The following is a 19145-nucleotide window of genomic DNA, read 5'->3' as shown; positions in this document are numbered from 1 at the left end:
AAAATTGTAACCCAGAATTGCTCCTGTCTAAAGGAAATACAGAGACAAAGTGTGGAGCAGAGACTGAAGGAAAGGCCATCCAGAGACTGCTCCACCTGGGGATCCATCCCATATGCAGCCACCAAACCCAGCCACTATTGCTGATGCCAAGAAGCGCTTGCTAACAGGAGCCTGATATGGATGTCTCCTGAGAGATTCTGCCAGTCTTACTAATACAGATGAGAATGCTTGCAGCCAACCATTGAACTGAGAATGGGGACCCAATGGAGGAGTTAGGGGAAGAACTGAAGGAGCTGAAGGGGTTTGCAACCCCACAGGAAGAACAATATCAGCCAACCACACCCTCCAGTGCTCCTAGGGACTAAACCACCAACTAAAGAATACACATGGCTCCACCTGCATATATAGCAAAGGACGGCACTGTCTGGCATCAGTGGGAGGGGAGGCCCTTGGTCCTCTGATGGCTTAGGGAAATGCTAAGGTGGTGAGGGAGGAGGGGGTGGGTGGGTGAGCACCCTCATAGAAGCAAGGGATAGAAGGTGACAGAGAGGTTTTCAGAGGGGAAACCAGGAAGGGGGATAACATTTGAAATGTAAATAAATAAAATAACCAATACAAATTAAAAATAAATAAAATATATTAGCCTTAAAAAATAAGTTGGTGCTTTGTATAAAAAGGAAACTGTTTTTTGTTTGCATCATGATGGTGTGACAGAGACCACAACACTAGGCCAAAGTTAGTGCCTCTCCTCATAGGCTGATGAGACTGCCCTGAGAATATGTCCAGGTTTCTGTTGGGAAAATGCAAGCCTTCTGTCACCCTATCCATGCTCTGGAAGTCAAGAGAAGGGAGGGAAAATGGAGGATGCCACAATAAACAAATTTCAAACTTACTGTTGATCCTAGTCTCTAAGATCATAGCAATTGTTCTTTCTTGGGACCTCAAGTACAGCCTGCTAAGGGGCTTGCATTCTGTCCGCAATGAGCCCTGCACTGTAGCACTTACGGTTACTTGAAGGGTTAGGCCCAGCCTTCCTGGATGTCCTAATTCAGACACTGCTTGTCTAATTTACAATTTTACTGCTGTTGTCTTCTGTTCCACTGCCCCTGTCCTTCGTGTTTGCAATTTTATTATTCTCCTGTGTGAGTCCAAGAGGAAAAGATTTGAAAGTTTGCAGTCAAGCATCTGGTCTGACAGCTTTGCTCTCTTCCTGAGGCAGAGACTCAGATGTAGTCCTCCAGATTCAGCCCATGGAAAGCCAGGGTTCCAGCCATGTACCCCACACTGGATTCCAGCCACGTACCCCATTCTGGCTCAGAAAGTGAGCTGGAATTGGACTTGCCATAACTGTATTCTGGACAAAAGAGCCATCATGCCTTTCTATCATTTTTATGTTTTTATTCCATAACGTAAGATGCAGCAGAGTTAACAGTAGTCACTATCTTAATAAGAGGTACTCATATTCTGTTATGTCAGAAACTGGGGAGTCCCTTGGCGTCCACATCTTCACGTCATCAAGCCCTACCTCTGAAAGACTGGTGTACTAGAAGATTAGCCTGCTTGTGAGGATCTCAGACATGGATGCGTTTCCCTCCATCTCTGCCATGGAGGTTCCAGTTCAAGTTCACAGGACCTCTCCCCTATACTTTTCCAGTTGTGACCTGCTGATCTCCCTGCTGCGTTTTCAGTCTCTTACCTGTTCCTTGCTCAGGTAAATAAAATGTCTTTATAAAATGCCAGCCACGTCTTGATTTATGCATCTGCTTTAATCTATGAAGTACTTCCCATTCATAAGACTGAAAGTCCCTTAGCAAGGCCAGTAAGGACCTGCAGGCATTGGCCACACCCCTTAAGGAATGCTCCTAGAATCCACCTAGAATCTCTTGCTTTCTGTCCTTGTTTTCTGGTGTTGTTTCCTCATTAAGACAGAAAATATCCCTGCTACAGCTGTACCACCCAGCTTGACTACTCACTCTACCCGAGTCCCTACCCTAGTCCCCTGTGTCCTTTCCCCACCCACCTCCCACCCCTCCACACCCACCCCCACCAACTCTCCCCTCACCCCAGCCAACCCTGACCCCAACTTTGCTCTGGTTACTGCCTAAGTCTTGTTTGGTTGAGTACAACTTCCTCAGAGAATCATAGGGAGGTCAAGCACTTCTAGTATAAGAGCATGCTTTATTTTTTTATAGCCTTTATCTTACTTATTAATGAACTCCATTTCACTGAGCATTTGATTATTATCTGTCTCTCCCACCCACTGCAAGTGCCATGAAAGCAGGGAATTACCTGTTATTCCTCATCACTGGACATCCTCAGGACTGGCTGAATGGCTAATTATACATTTTATTTTTCTTATTTATTTAATTAATTTGCAGTATCTTCACAAAGGCTAGGCCAGTGCTCTACCACAGAACCATTTTCTCTCGAGATGTACAGATCTTTTAGAGTTGATTTTAAAAGAAACCAATAATCCCAGGCATGGTGGTCCGCGTGCATACCTTTGACCCAGCACTGGGAAGGCAGAGGCAGGCGGCTCTTTATGAGTTTGTGATGAGCCTGGTCTACATAACGATGTCCAGGCCAGGCAGGGACACAGTGAGACTTTGCTTCAAAACCAAAACCAACAAACCAACAAAAAAAAAGAAGCAAATATAACCTATTATCTTAATCATGCATCATCATGTCTTTTAATGAATCAAGGTGTTTGCTATTTTTAAAATGCTGTAATAAATTCCTTAAGGATTTTGTTGCTTATTTGCATGTTGAGTTGGGATCTTTCTGTATAGCCCAGGTTTATCAGGAACTTGCAAGCTGTTCCCCAAGTAACACAGTGGGACCACATTCCTGTGTCACAAACTACCTGAGTTTATGGGACTATCAACTGTTATGGTAAATGATCTCAGGCTGATTCAATAGTGGGAAAAAGAGAACACTTCAAAGTTTTCAAAAGGCAAATTCATTTTTTTAATGTTCCACAGATTATATAAGTGATTTGTTCAACGATGATTTTGTTCAGACATCGCAAGTGTTTTGTGACAATGGGTGTTTTTTTGTGTTAATCATTATTGAGAATTTATTGCTCTTGTAATAAACAGGAGCTTGAAACATGTTACTGCATGTAATCCTTGTAGCCAGTCCTAAGGCAGCCTACAAGTTTCCATTTTATCAATAACAAAACCCAGGCAGGCTAAGAAAGTGGTTGAGAAGTGTTAGGGACAAATGGTTGAAATAGGGGTCACACACAAGACACTGATTCCAGAGCCTACTTCACTTAATCCTTTAAATGAGAGAAATAATGTCTTTAGAAGCCAGTTTCGTGTTTATTAAATCTTATTTGAGGTGTGTGTGTGTGTACACATTGTACACATGTGTTTGGAAGTCAGAAGACAGCTTGCGCGAGTCTGTTCTCACCTAACAAGTGAGGTGTGGGTATCTACCGCAGGCCATCAACCTTGTTGGTAAAAGCCCCTTACCCTGTGAGCCATCTCACTGGCCGAAGAAATCAGTTTCTCCAGAGAAAGGGACCTAGGGAGGATCTTTATTTGGACACAAAGAAAGAAAGATTTAGAATCATTAAACTCAGAGATAATCAGCATATCTATTTTAATGAATGGTCACATGGCCCCAAAGATCTTTGGGGTATCTTTAAAAACAGAGGTTTGACCTAGGGCCATTTGAAGTCTCTAGTTCTTCAAGTCTGAAAGGTTGTTTGCAGCTATCTTTTGTCTCCAACCTTTTCCCTGGTTGAAAGTTTGCATAAATGTCATCAACTTTGCATTATCCTGGGGCTGCTTAACCAAGACGAATCTGCTTTATTGAGTTTGGTAGTCGCTTTGCTTAATGACTTGCTGTGTGAACAACTTGGCATACTCTTCATCCACAGTCAGCACCTACTCAGTTTAATTACTTGCTTTGTTGACATTCTGCTGTCTTCAGGGAAACACTGGAATCCAAAGCTTAATGTCATGGTTCTTATATGCTGCTATAACAAAATAGATTGCATAATTTGTAATGAGCAGAACTGGATTGGCTCAGGGCTGTATAGGTTAGCAAATCCAAAATCCAGGGCTGGCATCTAGTGAAGGCTTTCTCGTTATGTGTCATGGCACAAAGGCAAAAAGAAAGGAAGAGGAAAGAGGGCTGAGCCTAACCTTTTGTAAGATGATTCATTTAATAATCCATTCCAACAATAATGTCAAGAGTCTGTTCATAGGGCTGACTCTTCATGGCCTATTCACCTCTCACTAGAATCCACCTGCTAATACTGAAGATGAATTTTCTAACACGTGGACTTAGGAACGTATTCAAACCATAGTACTAGTGACTGTCTCAAAAATAAGTAAGACTATAAATAATGGTAAGGAGAAAGACACAAGACAAGAATTTAAGGAAATTAACACGATTGCTATGAAGATTTGGTGAACTCAAAAAGGTCAGAAGAGGAGTCTGAAACAGGAGGATCTTGTTAAATTTAGTCAGCTTTCTCTACATAAGAAACTCTTGGCTAGCCAGAGCTACATAGCGGGGCCTTGCCTCACAAAACCAAAACCAAACAAACAAAAAGTTCTTGGAAAAAAGAAAAAAAGAAAAAGCTGTGATTTTGCAGCAGAAAGGCAAGAGTCCATAAGGGTAGCATTGTGAAGGCTATGCTATCCTATACGAGTATGCTGAAGCTTGCTGGAAAAATTGTTTACTTTGAAAACATGAATTATACATTTTAAAACATAAATAATCTAGGTTAAGTCTGGTGGCAGAAAACCTGTAACCCTAGCATCTAGGAAGCAAAGGAAGGTTATCTAAGGGAAACTCGTATGCGTGTGTGTGTGTGTGTGTGTGTGTGTGTGTGTGTGTGTGTGTGTGTGTTGCTTCCTTTGGACCTGGGAATGTCACTTAATCCTTCTGTTTCTAAACTTGGGTATACATGGTGATCAGGCTAGGAGCTTTTTTATAAAATACAGATTAGTCCTCATATTCAAGCATTCCAAGAGCCATTTACGAAACCCCTGCGGATGACAGGATGAGTTGCTAAATCTGTTAAGCAAGAGCTCAGCTGATCTGGTTTTAGTTTCCTCTTTGAAGAATAGTTGACCCTGCTGTCTCACAGGCAGTCATTAACATCAAATACAATACAGTACAGCATACTCAAGCAAAGAAGGGACCATGATGACCAGGTAGGATAAGAACTCTGCTTGACCAAGTAAGCCTGTCAGAAAGACAAACACAGCATTTATTTCACAATTCGAATGCTTCTCTGTGACTCGCGCATGACTCATCAAAGACGAAGATTTAAATAGGAACTGAATAGTTCCTGAGCAAATCAACTCATCGCCTTTGCCTACAAATCTCCTATGTCTTCCTCCTGTTAACCTTGAAAACAAAGCACCTGTGATAACTGGGAAAGTCACTGGAAATATCTAAGTCTGGGAGGAAGGACCAGTTATTAGTTCCTGGCACTATTTTTCCACCTCCTATTGGAATTAGTTATTTCAGTTTTATAAGAGAGGATACACTAGTTGTTGGTCTCAATACACATTTTGCAAACATTTCCAAGATTTTGACTAGATCCTTGAATCCCTTTTCCTATTGCTATGTGCCTACCCCTTGGCCTTGGCCTTGGCCTTGGCCCATCAGCTCCACCCTATCTAGTCGGCCTCCTTATTCAGAGAACCACCACTTGTAGGCAGTGGAGACCCTTGAACAGTATATGTTGTGATCAAGGACGGTATGGGAGGGATCATTGCCCTACCACCCTACCCCTAGCAGGTATATCAGTTATTATCCAGAATGCCTATAGAACTACAACGACCTCCCGGACTCCCTTCCTGAATTCTTTCAGATTTAAGCATATCTTTTGAGAATTATTTGGTCACGAATCTTCACCTAAGGGTATTTCTGATCATTTCTTCATCTTTCTTAACTGTTGATGTTGTAGAATCCTCAGGTGGCATATGTGTCTATGTATTCATGATAGTAAAGCTTGTTGAGTCTATTTTTGGGATCTCAAGTCTTTCCCCCATCTTTCTCATTCAGACTAGGGTTTCTCATTCACACATATATCATATATATAGCTTTCATTATATATATATATACACACACACATATATATACATATATACATATATATACATATATATGGGAAAGTGAACAGTTTTTAGTGCATAGTTCAACTGATTCTACATATACACATCCATACAATCAACTCCTGGATCTAGGTAAAAAGACTTCCAGCACCTAGGAGCTCTTCATGACTCCTACCAGTCAGTAGTAGTAACAACTCCCCAAGTAACCAGGGTAATAAATACAATCACTGTAGACAAGTTGAGCCTGTTATGTACTTATAAACATGAATATCCTATGTGTGCTCTCTCAGATCAAACTTCTTTCATTCAGTATTGTCTGGGAAATCCAACATTCTTTTACATTTCTGTGTATTTTTTAATCTCTTTTCTTCTTTCCTTCCTTCCTTTTTTTTCCCCTTTTTCTTTTTTGATACAAGTTTCAAAAAGGAAGCCTACTCAAATTCACCGTTATCCTTCTGCCTCAGCCTTCAGAGTGTATGATTTTTCCATTGTTTAAGTATAGTACAGCTTGGGGTTGGGGATTTGGCTCAGTGGTAGAGCACTTGCCTAGGAAGCGCAAGGTCCTGGGTTCGGTCCCCAGCCCCGAAAAAAAAAAAAAAGAAAAAAAAAGTATAGGACAGCTTATATATCCATTCTAATATCATTGAGACTTGTGGTTTTCTGTAATTTGGAGTCGTTATGAACAAAGCAGCTGGAAACATTCCTTTACCTGACATTGGCAGAGCCAATCTCTTATTGTCGATGTATAATGCAGGACTGGAATTGTAAGTCTAAATTATGTTATTGTCTATTGTCACTGATGCTAAAACAAACACATTCTTTCTGTTTGGATCATGAACACTACTATTTAGTTACCTACCTTTTAGTTTACAGTTCTTTTTTTCCCCTTGTTTTATTGTAGTATTATTTTCACTCATAAATTTGAACTCTTAATATAAAGTTTTAATAATTTTAGCTAGGATTATAGTTGCGCAATGAATTCCACAATCACAATAAAGCACATACTACCACCACCTTAATTATTTTCTATTTTCACAGAAACACTGGCATTGTTTATTCAATCTCCCATTTTATGTTTTCTTTTCAAATTTTCCTGTTTCTTCTTTCAGAAGAACTCTAGAAAGATTGCCCAAGTCAGAACGACTATCTCTGTCTTATCTTCAAAGCACATGAGTCGGACAGATCAGTGCAGGAATCCACTTGTGCAGTGTGACACAAGGTAAGCGGCTAGCTTCTCCTATGGCCATGATTTTAACAATGGTGCTTGAGTTGGGTGTTGATGGTTAGAAACGGTGAAAATAACTACTGAACTTAGAGCAAAGGCTTGCGATTTGCCACACACTTCTAAACATTTTGTTTACAATGCTTGACTCAACTCTCACAAGGGTCCTGTGGAGTCCTGATTTTTTTCTCCTAGTTTCACAGATGCAGAAACAAAAACATAGAGTAGGTAAATAAATTTCCAGATCTGAGTCATGCCAAGAGCCATGTGCTGGCGACTGCTGTGCTCCTCTGCCTGTCAGCCAACGGGGCAATTCAAAGAGCCTCACTAAGAATACAGTCATGTTGCCTTTATTACATTTTTCATCTTCTTTACGCTCTTGATAAGTTATATAGTTGTCTTCACTTGTGCCATGAGCATTTTTAGTTAAGATTAGGCATAAATATTTTATGCCCTTTTGTACTATTGTTGATGGGCATCTCTTTTTTTCCATTGTGTTTTCTTACTGGCTACTGGGGAAAATAGCCAAACCATGACTCATTCAAAGCATGGAACAAAACCCACCATATCAGTACCAATGAACACACCCCACAAGAAGCAGCTTCAAGAATGCTAATGCTATTCACTGCTGATTTATGTGGGGAGATAATGAGAAAGAATGGGCTAGCACTTCAGGCCTTCTCCATAGCCCAAAGGAAAAGAGAAGAGAAGGAGTAGAAAGAAAATAAGGTGCTGGAAACACACACTGCACTCAACCCCCCAGGGTTTATTCTTTATGTCTTTTTCTTGTGCAACCTTAAAATATTATCTATGACTTAAACTGACTAAGAGGAATTTTTAATACTATTTTTACTGGTTAAAAAATTCTGAGGTAGCGAACATCTAGATGCTCAAATCCTATTATACTTGACAAATGAATCAGGAGAAACAAGCTTCTTGTTTGTTTTGAATTTAATTTTTCCTCAATAGACAAATATTGTTCACATTCAGGGGAGGAACACTTGGGCAGTATGTTGAGCTGTTTTGACGTGTGTGCAGTCGATGTAATTAAAAGTGAGAATGTCAGTCCTTTGGAGAGCATCTTACTGTCAGTCAGAATCTACTGTGTCACTGGAACAATGATTAATCCACTATCAGTTGGGACAATGGGAAGAAAGGTTGCATTCAAGGTTTAAGAATAGGACGATTTAAAGAAGGTTAAATAGAGAGCTGTTTGCAAAGGGCGTTGGCTGTGGACGAAGTGGAAGGAATCGTAACGTTCACAGGGATCACTGTCTGTGAAACGTGTCCCACCAGACCAGAGGGAAGGCTGATGAGACAGAAGCAGGCCTGCACATAAGGCCACAGTATGAAGACCCCCAAAAGGCAGTCAGATCCAGGCCCAGCATACTACACCCGTTACACACTCAAAGCCCAAAAAAACACAGAAAAAAATTGGTAATTTCTAATACTCACTCGGCAACATGTTTCTTGACAGTAACTTGATTAAACACACACCAAAAGTTTTAATCCAGACTTAAAGTTATAAATAATAAAATCCTAAGCAAAAACAAGAGAGAGACAAAAAAGGAGAGAGAGAGAGAGAGAGAGAGAGAGAGAGAGAGAATATTTGACCACCACTGGGAACTCCAGGAGCATATCTGGGCCTAGGGGCTCAATGACAGCAAATGGAGAACATTTATTGCCTGCTATTCCTAAGTTTCTCCTGCATTAGAGCAGTCATAAGGAGAACCCTCTGAATCCTGGTCCTGTCCCATTCCCCGTAGAGAGAAACTGCAGTAGCTGGGTCTGTAGGTGTGCTCTTGCTGAAGAGCTAAGCAGGGACTCAGAGAGGGCAGGAGCTCTCAGCTCAAGTAACCATGAGTCACAGCTTAGAAAGCCACTCAGCCAGGAATTCCCAGAAAACAACTATCTAGTTCATTGAGCCTGTCCAGAGCCCTGGCCTACTACCGTCCTTCCACTTTGCCCTCCAGCCTTGTACAGGGCGCTCTGCTTTTGAGCACAAGGTTCAAAGATTCCAGCCATACCAGTGGATGCCTGTAAATCACACATACTAGCCAGAAGCAGGAATTTCTTTTGAGAAAAAAAACCCCAAAGTGTGAGCTTCTTAGTTCGATAAGATGAAATACTGTATTTTAAAATTTAGAAATATCAACAAGCTAGCCACAGTGGCTCAGGTCTCCCTATAATCCTAATAGTTGGGAGCCTGAGGCAAATGGACTGTCAAGAGTTCGAAGCCAGCTGGGGCTAAGCAGTAAAACCCTTTTTAACACAGCAAACTACCAACAGTGTTATCAGAATACCTTCTACCCTCAGCAATGTTTTCTTCTCTTTCTAACATCAATTTCCCTCATTGATTGGGGAGTAAAGATTGTAACTGGAAGACACAAGCTTATCATGATCTAGAAGCTCAGTTTCACCTCTTTTATCATAATTCTTCCATAAATCTCACGGGAACTTTTTTTCACTGATTCAGCTGGGTCTGCCTCTGTCCTCAGGGAGAAAGGAAACACCCGATGGGCTGTGCTTCAATGTCTTGACAACCCCAGCTGCCGGGAGCGAGTCTGCCTCACCTGAGCCACACATCGTAATAATGATGGGGGAAGGGACCTGTGTGCAGAACAGACGGTGGAAACGCTTTACCAAATGTTTATTTCTTCACATTAGCAATTATCAAGCTTGGCTACACATTGCAATCACCTGGGAGCACAAGACCCCAGAACAATTCAGTCACAGGCTCTTGGCAGTAGAAACCCAAGAATCAGCCTGATTATAGCAACAGGGTATTCCTAGTGTCCAGCCAAGTTTGTCAGACATCATCTATAGACGATAGCATTTCTCAGGTTGTGACCAGTTAAGGATGATATCGGTCGTGCTCTATGATTGCTATCAACTTGCTATTCAAATCAGAAGCCTGGAAAGATGAACTAGCAGTAACAGATTTTGATTCTTTCTGTGCTCTTGCATAAAAACAGAGCAACCAAAGAGGGGTAGTGGTGGGGAAAATCCATGGATGACACATACAACCAAACTGGGTACGAAATCCACCCTCGAACCGTAAGATAAAACTAAATGACGCCAACCCACAATGTCTATGCAGTTGGTTCAAAGCGGAGCTACGGGATGGCTGAAAGATGAGATGGAGACAAAGCAGATGCTCCTCAACCTCCAATGGGTTATGTCCAGGAAATTTGTCTTAAATTGAAACTGGCACAAGTCACAACACATTAGCCATGGAGGTTAGGCAGTCCACAGCTTATGAATGGTTGCTAACTCTTGCGGCTCCATGACGGACTGAGAGCTGAGATGTCCTCTCATGCTCAGCACCGACAAACAGTATTGTTCAACATATCACTGGGCTCAACATTCAAATGTAAAAGGCTGAGAATGTAGCTCAGTTGTCAAAGTGCTGGCATAGCATTCACAAAGTTCTGGGTTCAATACCCAGCACTCCTTAAACCAAGCTGGCAGCACAAGTCTGTAATCCCAGCACTAGGGAGATAAAAACAGGCAATGCAGAGCTCAAGGTGACCTTCAGTTAGCTCAGGTGTTTGTCTTCCTTTTTATCCTTTTTCTGTTTATTTATTCTTCTCTCACATAATACATCCTGACTGTACTTTTGAAGTCCTTCACTCCTCTCAGTCCCCTCCCCTCCCTTCCCTCTCTCCATTCCCCTTCCAAAAAATAAATCAGGCCTCCTAGGGATACCAACTGAGCATAACAAGTTACAGTAAGACTAGGCACAAACCCTCATATCAAGGCTGGGCAAAGCAATCCACTAGCAGGAAAAGGGTCCCAGGAGCAGGCAAAAGAGTCAGACACCCCCTCCCCGTTCTCCAGATAGGAAACCTGCAAAAAATCTTAAGCTTGAACAACCATAGAATATGTGCAGAGGACCTCAGCTAAGTGAGTTTGAGGACAACTTAGGTACATAAGACCTTGTCTCAAGAAGAAAAAAAAAATCAAAATTCAAAGTACTATGTTAGAGAACATCAGCTCTTTGTGAGGCTAGGGCCCTGGTCAGAGAAAAGCTGGAAGATAGAATCACACTGAGTTGATGTGAAACTTTTCAATTCACCTTCCTAGGTTTCTGGGTGTTTCATATTTCCTATAACAATCACCAGAACATAAGCGTGTGATTATGCTTACAATGCGTATTTATATAATAAGATGTGTGTTACAGAGGGAGTCTCTCCAGCAGTAGAAACAGAACTGTAAAGCATGAGTGCACAGACGTAGGCCTCCAGACTGCAGAGCAGGTTGGACCCGTTACGACGTCACCAACGTCAAAATCATCTCTACTCTGTGAAGCAACCAGGAAATCAAATAGGAAAGTGGAGCTGAGGCAGAAAGTCTGTATGAAAGCAGAGAGGCCACACCCACCATGCGAGCAGCCTCCAGCTGCTGCTGTGCCAACCTTTGCTGCAGACTTGGTCCTGTCTAGATGCTGGGATGTCGATGAAAATTGACTGCCTGGGCTAATGGCGGCACAGTGCCAGAAAACTCAAGTCCGCTGTTCCCGTTAAGCTGAAATATAAACCGACCATCAGGAGAATGAGGGGGTGAGGGAAGTTGATGGAGAGCCTTGTGTCCATAGGTATAGTGGACTGGACTAACTCAGCTCAAGCCAGGTGCCAAACCAACCCTCTAACGTCAGGTCTGTCTTTCCTCTAATCCAGACAAGGGTGACATATGTCATGAACACACTAAGTTCTCACCATTTTTATTAGCCTTCTTCCTCCCTCGAAACTATGTATCAGAAAGCAGATGAATTGTAAGTCCCTTGGAGAAAGGACAGGAGGACAGTTACAGAAGTCTTCGGTGTGACTATTGTCAGGAACCGTGGGAGGTGATTAATACTTTGCTGTTGAAATCAATCAAAATGAGTCTATGTTTGACAGGGAACCTGTGCAATTCTCTCATTCTGTGTCCCCAAGCAAATAACATCTCTAATCTTTATGTTCTCTGGCTGAAAAACACGCTCAATAACTGTATTCACAGTTGGGTGTAGTGGCTGTCCTGTAATTCCAGAGCTTGGCAGGCTTGGGCAAGAGGTTGCCACAAGTTCAAGGGCAGTCTGAGGTACAGACTGAGAGCCCCGGTTATAGAGCGGGACCTTATCTCAAAAAACAAACAGATAACAACAATGATATTTGTGCCTGTGATGTTCTGGTAATAAAATGAAATAAGGAAAGCATGGTATTTAGGACAATGGCAACAAAATGTTAACTCGTGACAATAGTGATCTCCTAAGAACACCAGAATACACAACAAATCACTGAAGACCACTAATCCAATGGTATCAAGTCCCATATTTAGCAAACTTATGTCATTGTCGAAGCGTTTCCCTTACAGTGCTGATGTTAGTTCATCACATGCTCATTTTTAAGTTACTCATAGAGCCACATATGAATTAATAATTAGAAAAGCATTTACCTTAGGTTGCATTTTATTTGGTTCAGTACTCTTGGACAGCTCTTTTCCCAGCTTTGGGTCTCCAAAGGACCTGGGTTGGCAGCTTCAGGGCAGGGCTAGCAGAGCTCCCTTCCCAGTCTGTCAGGTGGGACAAAACTGTGAGCTCACAGATTGACCAGCTCCTTCCAGAAAGTCCCAACATCACATACACCTTGTTCATGAGTTTCAAGTTGCTCAAGCTCCTTTTTCTTCATAAAGCAGCCCTCAGTGTTAGTCAGTGACCTCAGCGGACCCAACAGCCGCCTGTTTTCCTGCACATGGCTTCAACTGACTGGGTTTGAATAATTTCATGGTGAGGTAATTACATCTACAGGTTGGCTCAGGTTTTGTGCAGACTTAGAACCTGTTTTGCATGGTGTAGTTTTAGTGTGGACCATCTTTCCAATATTTTTTTTCCTACAAGCTATTGGCTCTGGGAAGTATTTACATTTTAATTAGAAGTGTTCAACCCCCTTCTACTCAGTCAAGCCGCTTATTTTCTTCCTCCTGGCAGCTTCAGAGGAAACAGTTTAGTATGCCTTGTCTTGCCAAGCCACTGAACCAAAGCACAGTGCCTTGCAGAAGCACAAAATCAAGTCCTCCTTCATTAAATTTGCTTCTTGTCCGGGCTTTTTCATGGGGACTCTGAAATGAGCTGCTTTCTGTAACAAATAGGCCATTACCTACTCCTTTTCTCTCCCTTTGAGAAGCAACATTTTAATAGAGCACATATTCACAGCATTCATTGAACTTATTCAAGAAGTGAGTTTATTTTGGGTGTATCTTCTCAGACAAGTCTATGTTCTTAATCATTTAATCCTTTTCTTTATTTACAAAGAAATTCTACTCCCGGGAGGTAGTGGCACGCGCCTTTAATCCCAGCACTTGCACTTGAGAGGCAGAAGCAGGAGGATCTCTGTGAGTTTGAGGCCAGCCTGGTCTACAGATTGAGTTCCAAAATAGACAGGGCTATTTCACAGAGAAACCCTGTCTCGAATAAAAAAAGAAAGAAAAACTGTTAAATATTATCCAGTCCCATCCCCCATTCTAAAACAGACAGAAAGCATGCCCTTGATAACACACAGCTGTCCACCAAGCATTAGTCTTTGGACTATGTGCTAACACCCATGAGGGTTCCAGACTGGAAGGACTGCTGTTCTCAGCATTAGCTTGTCCCGAAATGATGCCCTTTGCACCCTAGCACCACCTTCTTGCCTTCTTGTTTCTCTTCTCCTCACTTGTTATTTCTAATCGGCCATGAGTTAGGAGATGATTTCAGTGTGTTTCCTAGAACAAGGGGCTAGACCAGCCTGTTCTTAGAATTCAGTGCCTGGTATAACACTTTACAAGTAAACTTCATAAACACCAGCACATGCTTGCTATTAGTTAAGACACTTACAGCTATAAATAACTCATGAGAGCTTCAATATAGGAATACATTGTCCCTAGATTTGTCTCCTTCTCATGGTTGGGTTCGTCCTCCAGCTAGTAGCACGATGACTTGGCAATCAGAGACACGTCAGGGTTCCAAAAATGGAGAGATGGCAGCTACTGCTGTCTCTCTTTCCAGGTAAAAGCACTTCTTTCCCATGACTACCCACTCCAGGCCCAATGTTACCCTCTTCTAAACTTACCGCTGGCTAGGACTCTAGAACTCTTGGGACCAGCTTAGGCCTAATTGGAATGCCCTTAAGAACAAAAAGAAATGTAGACGCTGTAAGTGAACCAGAGTGCTTGCTAGAAATGGGCTGTTCTGCTGCTGATCTCTAAAAATAGCTTCTCTGGCTTGAAAGCTGTGTCTGCAAGTGGCTCACATTTGGAGCAGATCACTTTTAGAAATGTCAAGAATTGTGGGAGATAAAACTGAATAGTTACTGGGGGACATTTAGTTGGCAACAATATAGAACTAGAGACAAGGTTTGGTGTGGATCCTAGGTGACTATTATGGCACTTGAGTTAGTCAGTAGAGCAAGTCTAAACAGTGCATCACAAGAAGATGTTCAAAACACAGAGCATGGCGAATGTGGCCTTAGATTTTTATGTTGGCTGGGAAGCCTTCCAACCATTTTTAGGCAAGTGTATCAAGCAACAGTAATGGTTCATCCAGTGTTTTCTTCTCAGGGAACACTACAAAGGTATTTCAGATACTTCAGTGTTAAGTGACATTTTAACACCTTATCTCCTTGGATTAGAATGAGTTGGAGCATGAAAGCCCCATCCCTCTCCACAAAGCTCATTACACAAAGCACTAACTGGTCACGCAAAGTAATGAAAAGGACAAGGACTTATTTTTTTTTTTAATTTCTTTTTTTCGGAGCTGGGGACCGAACCCAGGGCCTTGCGCTTCCTAGGCGAGCGCTCTACCACTGAGCCAAATCCCCAACCCCAAGGACTTATTTTTGGTCCAATTCCCATCTGGTCAAACTGTGTGCACTTGCTACTATGTCTGCTTTCTCACAGAGCACATGCAGAATGTGGTTCTCGCTCATGCCTGAAAGATTAGAGTGACCTAGTGTGTTACAAGGACATATTCCAGAAGGCAGACTGGCTCCGGAAAGCATCAATTTCACCTCCCACTCCAGACCCTTCGTAAATTGTCAGCAGAACAAGCCATGAGAGCAATGCCAAGATGTCTCAGATTTCAAAACCCATAGCAGTTGATTTGATCAGAATAATTTATCCAAATGAAACTTCACTAAATACAGTTTGGCCAAAATCAAAGTATTTGTAGTTTACTTTAAAATTTATTTTAAAGGCAATTTGTTCAACAGCACAATTATTACAAGTAATACTTACACAAAATGGGTAAATACACTGAGTTCTTTCTGTGTTCTAGTAACTTTGAAGTTAATCACACATTAAACATAATTAGAGGTATATTTCATAGGGTGACTGTCACTTTCTGTGCATCAAGTATTTCATTTGACTCTTATAGTTGGTTCCTTTTGCCAGTTGTTTATGCTTTCAGAAATTAGAAAAAAACATTCATAAAACATTATATACCTGGAACAACCTGCACAATTAACATAAATGTACTGAAAAAAAACAGAGAAAACAGAATTTTTGATATTTTCTTATTTCTCTTTATTATTTAATTTTTTCTTACTTTTCTCCTGGTATATCAGTAATGCTATGTAACATTGAAAAAATTAAAAATGGGATAGGGAGATGTTCAATCAGTAAACAGTTACCTTGACTTCACAAAGCCTGAGCCCAGGCCCCGAAGCCATGTACAAAGGACAGGAATAAGCCAGAGAGATGACTTATAGGTTAAGGAGCCCGGTGCCTAGTAATAGGAGTTCAAGTCCCAGAGCCAGCTCTCAAAAGTTGTCCTCTGACATCCATGTGAACTCCATGGCTTGGCAGATACACATGAACACATATACATGCCCCCACACATATGAACACAGGCACATACATCACACACACACACACACACACACATACATACACACACACACACACACACACACACACACACACACACAGCTGAAAATAGAGCCATATATTCATTATTAGTTACCCTAATCAGTTTACCTTGAAACTTTTTCTGGATCCTTTTTAATGTTCACACACATGCATGTGCACACATATCTAAGCCCTACAAATCTTGATCATGCCATGCTGCTTTCTAAGCCCCAATAGAAACTGTATTAGTCAGGGTTCTCTAGAGTCACAGAACCTATGGGTAGTCTGTATATAGTAAGGGAATTTTTTGATGACTTACATTCTGTAGTCCAACTCCTCAACAGTGGTCAGCAGCAGCTGTGAATAGAAGTCCAAGGATCTATCAGTGGCTCAGTCCCACAAGGCAGGTGAAGAAGAGTCTTCCTTCTTCCAACATCCTTGTGTCATCCAGCAGAAGGTGTGGCCCAGATTAAAGGTGGATACCACCACTCCTGGATCTGGGACTTGCTTTGCCCCAGATGACCTTGAACTCAGAGATCTCCTTGACTTAGTCTCCTGGGATTCACTATACCTTATGATCTCCTTGCCAAGATCCAGGTCAGAAACTTCTAGCTCCCACCCTCAAGATCAGGATCCCAGGTGAGCCCTCCAATTCTGGATGGCAGTTCATTCCAGATATAGTCAAGTTGACAGCCAGGAATACTCACTGCAGAAACTATCATGTAAGGCACTGACTTTTGACCTGTGACTAAAGCCAGCAAATATTCTGTTGGTCAGAAGCAAATTCAGAGCTTAGTTGCAAATAATGGAAACACAGGCGAGCTAGGGACACAACGCTTGCCCAGAGCTGATGCCAGCCACTAATATTTTTTTTAAAGATTTATTTATTTATTATTTATATGAGTACACTGTAGCTGTCCTCAGGCACACCAGAAGAGGGCACTGGATCCCATTACAGATGGTTGTGAGCCACCATGTGGTTGCTGGGATTTGAACTCAGGACCTCTGGAAGAGTAGTGAGTGCTCTTAACCACTGAGCCATCTCTCTCCAGCGGCCACTAATATTTTTAAGACTCAGCTTCCATCAATTTGGAATTTTAAGAATATAGTCTTATTGGGGAGTTTTCTGAGGCATAGTCTTGAGTTCCCCTTGCTGGTGACCCAAGGACTTCAGCAATCACTGGGAGAGTCCGTTCAGGCTTCACTGAGGCCGTCCTTCCACTATGCTGCTGTCTGCAGAATCTCATCAGTCATTTCCAAGCCATTTGTTCTGAGGCAGCCAACATCTGGATGTCCACATCAAGCCATACCTCATGTCTTCTTCCAAAAGAGGATTTCAGGTGACTTTCACAAATATAGTTAACAAAAGAAAAGCAAGAGAAGGTGGAACGGCATACACCGGATCCCTGCTCAACAGTTACAGATGGTTTGGGTCTAAAGTTAACACAAAATGAAAATTTCAGAAAACACACACATAACTTAAAATATTTGTTTCAGTTCCTTTGGAAGGAAACCTTTCCCAAGATTAGGAGGAGCCAAACTACACAGAGAGAGGAAGAGGGGGGAGAGAGAATTGAAGGGTGGAGGGAGAAAGAGAATTTGAGTTAGAGCACCACAGACATCCCCTAGGAGTCTAAAGATTCTATAACTGAGCTCTCCTAGAGTTAAGCAGGAAAATTGCTATCCCAAATTACCTGTCCTCTAAAAGTGTGTCCTAAGAGGAGACACAAAAAATTTCCTGAATAGGAGTCTGGGAGAGACATTTCTGTAGGTTTTCTCAGTGTGACAGATAGTGCGTCAGCCAAGCTTGCTGACGTAAGCTGTAATCTCAGTTATGTGGGAAGCTGAGGCAGGAGAATAGCAAGTTAAAGTTTGCCTAGCCTGTAGAGACAATTCAAGGCTGGCCTGGCCAACTTAGTGACATTGGCTCCAAATGAAAGGTTAAAGGGAGCTGGGGGTGTAGCTCAGCAACTGAGCATCTGCCAGCCCCATATACAGCCTGAGGCTCAGCCTCTAACCCCACATAAAGGTGATGAGTGTGTGCCCACGCCTAAGTTACTAACCACAAATAAAATGGTGTCCCCTAGAAGCATTCTAGGGCCTTAGATGGAGAATCAGGGAAAGATAAAAGGTCTAATTGTGGGCTGCTTAGGGAGGGTTTGAAGAAATGAAATCCTAAGGAGGTAAGACGAAGCAATAGGTCAGCTTCTCAAAATTAGTCAAGACTGAGAAACAGACAAGACTCAAGGCAAGTGAACCTTTAAAGAAACCAGAGCAGTGTGAAGTACCTCAAAATTCATGCTATGCTCCAGGGGTCCACGGCACCCGGACTGCTCAGTGTGTAGCTTCGTCTGTTAAAGGATGAGGGCAAGCCCAGCAAAACCATAAGGCAGGAAAATGCCTTTCTATTTGCTTCCCTTTCCTATCCTTCTCCTACCCCAACTTTAAGGAATGCTCCACCCAGGTTTTCGAGGGATGAAAATCACGCTGTACTCCTGAGGCCCAGCCATGTCTAGAGAAAGATTGCTTAGGGTACAGTCCTAGCACTTGGGAACAGAGAAGTAAACGGAGCAGAACCCAGTGGCTTTCAGGCAGACCTAGCATGTAAGGAAGGGAGATGATCTCATAGCTCTTCTTTCACAAGCTCAATTCTATTCTGGAGAGCCTCTGAGCAGCATCATGACCTGTTCCATTTAAAGACCGAGAGTATTCTCATGTCTTTTAACCCAAGAGCTTTAAGCCTTATTTGGGATTACTTGTTTGCTCTCTAATGTTTAGGAAGTTTTATGAACAGTCTATCACCTTAACCACTTAGCTACCTCATCCCACTAAAGGGATGTTTAAAATAAAAGCAGCCCCATTCCCAATATCCCCGTCCCCTCTAGGAGGTGCAGTTCTCTGCTGCTGAGGCCCTGTAAAACTGTCTGCAATCGGGTAGGGCAGACCTCTCATTGCCATAATGAGAGATTTTTTTCCTT

General features: G+C 42.2%; 1 protein-coding gene across 1 annotated transcript in view; it reads right to left on the bottom strand.

The window, feature by feature from the left end:
• The window catches only part of Nabp1 (nucleic acid binding protein 1), a 55601-nt gene extending 38764 nt beyond the window's left edge, over positions 1 to 16837 (bottom strand). The window contains exon 1 of the mRNA XM_063267373.1: positions 16487 to 16837. The gene's annotated coding sequence lies outside the window, so the exon portion shown is untranslated. The remainder of the gene's footprint in view (positions 1 to 16486) is intronic.
• Between the last annotated feature and the right edge of the window lie 2308 nt (positions 16838 to 19145).

This window comes from Rattus norvegicus, chromosome 9 (genome assembly GCF_036323735.1).
Source record: "Rattus norvegicus strain BN/NHsdMcwi chromosome 9, GRCr8, whole genome shotgun sequence".
In the NCBI taxonomy this organism is placed as follows: domain Eukaryota; kingdom Metazoa; phylum Chordata; class Mammalia; order Rodentia; family Muridae; genus Rattus; species Rattus norvegicus.
Note: the sequence above shows the minus strand (reverse complement) of the source record. Positions and strands in the feature narration are given on the sequence as shown.